The sequence below is a fragment of the Phalaenopsis equestris genome, unplaced genomic scaffold (genome assembly GCF_001263595.1).
Source record: "Phalaenopsis equestris unplaced genomic scaffold, ASM126359v1 Scaffold000408, whole genome shotgun sequence".
NCBI classification, from domain to species: Eukaryota; Viridiplantae; Streptophyta; class Magnoliopsida; order Asparagales; family Orchidaceae; genus Phalaenopsis; species Phalaenopsis equestris.
Window position 1 is genome coordinate 113259 of NW_018164849.1, and position 4179 is coordinate 117437.

Here is a 4179-nt window from a genome sequence, read left to right on the forward strand (position 1 = left end):
TAATATTGGTGTTGGAGCATGTGTTGCGACCATTAGAAGTGATTTTAATGACAAATCTCCTTCTACAAGCTCAGGGTCTTGGGAGAATCATCAACTTAAGTCGAAAGCATGAAATTCGTGTTTTGGAGGTATTTTTGTAAATATATCAGCAGTTTGTTCTCTGGATTGGATGTGATTAAGGGTCTGTTTGAGGCAGTTTACTTGGTGCGGTGGTGTTTTGAAAATGCGTCTGAGCTATTTGGGCAAACTGTATTTTCGCAGCTTATGCGTTTTCAAAACGCGGAAAACAGCGTTTTCATACGGCACTTGTCTAGGTGTGGTGGCAGCTTTCTGGCTGGGGTCTGGCTTTTCCAAAAAAATAAAAATTTGTAAAAGCTACCGCACCTAACTTATCAGCAGATTATTTTTAATCAGTTAATCAACAGATTATTCAATAAGCTGCAGCTGCCCCAAACAGACCCTAAGTTTAGTCGTGTTGACAGTGATGTGATCACGTAGAAAATGACGCTCAATCTTGATATATTTGGTTCTCGCATGTAAGATTGGGTTAATGGCAAGAGATATTGCTGATATATTGTCACAATACAAGGGGGTCGGCTTGAATATAGTAACTTTGAGTTCTTCAATGAGACGTCAGAGCCAAATGATGTCGGCATTAGTTATGGTGAGGGCACGATATTCAGCTTCACATGATGACCCAGCCACTGTTGATTGCTTCTTAATTATCCAGGAAATATGTGTATCTCCTAAAAAAGAACACACTCAAGTGACAGATTTCCAGTCAAACCGATGTCCGACCCAATCTGCATCAGCATCTGTGCATTTAGAGATCACAAGGATTGATTTTCAAGCCAAAGTGACTCGTGCTCTTCAGGCAACGAAGAAGATGAGTAAGGTGGGTGTAGTGAGTCGTGGACGGCACATGCATATCTTAAAAAGATAATTAACCACATAGAAAATGTCTGATATGATGATCGTAAGATGCTAAAGGGATCCTGTGAGCTGGTAAAATAATGTTAGTTTGTGAAATGGTGGAGTGGGTTCATCAGGCCTTAACTGAGGCTTTAGCATAGGTGTGTTGAGTGGATGGCAATCCTTCATGCCTTCAAAATAGAGAAATTGTATGACATACCTTTATTGGCATAAGAAATAGTGGCGATTGACTCGTTGAATATCGATGCCCAGAAAACAACCAACCGAGCCTAAATTTTTGAGCTGGAACTTGGATGCAAGACCTTTGATGAGTTGCGAGATATATTGGGGTAGTTGTCGACAATTAGAATATTATCTACGTAGATGAGAACGAAGAAATGAACATTGTGTTGATTGTAGGGGAGCATGGATGGGTTGGCCTTGCTAATCTGAAACTCTCTTGAAGTGAGAAATGTTGAAAACAATGCGAACCATTGACGTGATGCCCGTTTCAGACTGTATAAGGATTTCATGAACCAGCAGACATGATGGAGAAACAGTGAGTCATGGAAACCCGGTGGTTGACACATATAGACTATCTCATTGAGTGTTCCATGAAGAAAAACATTCAATATGTTGAATTGGATTACGAACCAGTTGTGATTAAGTGCGAATGTAAGGAGAATATGGATTGTAGGCATCTTCGCCACAGGACTGAATGTCTCGGAATAATTAATGCCATATCCTAGGTGATTTCCTTGGGCAATGAGGCAAGTCTTGTATCAAGTCACCATACCATTGGAGCTAGCCTTTTTTATGTTGTATGTCCTCCGTGAGTCGAGTATAACCTGATCAAGCGGTGGGGGAACTAGAACCCATGTGACCTGCTTCTGATGAGAATTAAATTTATGAGTTAAATAATATAATGATAGTTTTAAATAAGATTTAAATAATATAACAATAAACATAGCAAATTTATACGAAACAATTTTGAGCTTGAATAGAACCTACTAAAAAGTGGACCCAAAGCTAAACCAATTATACCGGACTGTGGTCCGACTAGGGTTTAAAGCATGCTAATAACTCGTCATGTAGGGTTGTCATAACGGCTCAGTGTTCGCAAACAGCCCATGTTTGGCTCGTTCGCTAAGTTAACGAGCCGAACACGAACAAATATGTGTTCGTTCATATTCGGCTCGTTTTGGCTCGAAATACTACTAATCAATTATATATATAGCTTTGATGAGTAGTATTTTTTAAAAAATTAATTGACTACAGGACTACAAAGATTTATAATCAATTAAAAATATTAATAAAAAAAATAGAATAAAAAATATTAAATTAGAGCTTAAAATCTTATCTCAATTTTAAATATGTTATGACTACATGGTTATGTTTGTCAAATTGAGTCTTTGTTGCCGAACGACTTTTGTTCAGCCCGTTTTCACCCGTCATGAAATAAAATAATTAAAAAAGAATTTCTTTTGTCAGACTACAGCAGCGTGGCATAATATGCCACTGATCTCCTGTCGACAGCACACATCGGTTACCCCAAAAAGCAGAAAATAAGGTCATGTCATTGGGTCCCAATTGTCATGTCCTTTTAACCAGAGTTGCTGATCCTGTCCTGTCAACCTCATCACTTCTCACACTTTAAATGACGAGATACAGCTACGGGATATGATAGTAAGCCTTTTTTATACCCTTTTTACTGGCTAAAGGTGAATGTTATATCAGTAAAGTCATGAATTAAAAGCTCCACATTCTATACAATGAGCATTCTTTAATTTTGTATTTTTGGTCATTCGAATACATGGTGGAAGTAGAGGATGAATACGATTCCACCATATTTTGTATTTTTGGCTCGGAGATGATGTTTTTGTCGCGTTGTTTAGGATCTGGAATTCTCTAGACAATCAGAAGAAAATGGAGCAGATAAAACAGAACAGGTGATTAGACTGTGGAGGCATGGGCCCTCCAAGAATATTGATGGGGAGCTCCCACATATGAAATATAAGTGGAGGTTGATAAGATTTCATTTATTTTATAAAATTTTTCATAGTTCGAAGATGTATTCTAACTATTTCATTTTATTGATAAACTATAGAGATTGAACGACAGCCCTCCGCTGCCAATGTGCATAACACCCACAAGAAACGGTCCTACCATTCTCAGATTGACGACAGATCCCGTGAGACCGAGGTAATTGATGAACTAAACTATTTTGATGTTAATACATGTTAATTCTAACTGAATGCAATTTCTTTTGTTTGTAAGAGAGATTCCATGAGCTGAAAAAGAGCCAATCTTAGGTGTCGAAAGGTCTTATAATCCACGAGTGTGATCATTCGAGTACAACCTGTGGAGGGAAGAAAAAAGATTGAGCAACAGAATCGGGTTGTATGGTTTTACCTACGACGCTTACCCCTCCATCATTGCATCTGCAGCTTCTACCTCTATCGCACAGGATGAAGAGATCTCTAGGCATGTTACAACATTCTCTGTCGAGATGGAGGTCCACTTCCTCATATGAGGTCGGAGTTGGAGGCCAATATGGAGGTCAAGTTGAAGACAGTTGGATTCCTTCCAACAGCGGATGAGGGAGTGTGGCAAGAGTGACACTAGATGAGTAGGAAGCAGTGGAGGATTTATCGCACAGGATGAAGAGATCTCCAGGCATGTTACAACATTCTCTGTCGAGATGGAGGACCACTTCTCTCAGATGAGGTCGGAGTTGGAGGCCAATATGGAGGTCAAGTTGAAGACAGTTGGATTCCTTCCGACAGCGGATGAGGGACAGTGGAGGATGATGAGGATGAGGTTGACAAGATGGATGAGGATAATTAGGAGTGGCTATTTTTATGTTTATGTACATTAAGCAGTGGAGGATGATGAGGATGAGGATGAGGTTGATAAGATAAATGAGGATGATTAGGAGTGGCTATTTTTATGTTTATGTACATTAAGACATATATTTTTTATGTGAACAGTGAGCATAATTTATAGTAAATGCATTTTATTTATGTTATTATTTGATTGAATAAAATATTGTTTGACGACTATGTTATTTCATTAAATGCTTGCGATAGTATGTGTGGTAATGTAAATACGAAAGAAAAATAATTGTTTTTTTTTCCTTAGGTAGTAGGCAAAACTGACGGCTAGCCGATCAACATTTATACCGATGTCTAACCAACATATAACCAACAGCTTAAAGTGCATAAAAAAAAAAGACAGGTGCGACACTTTTTTGGCTGTTAACTCGTC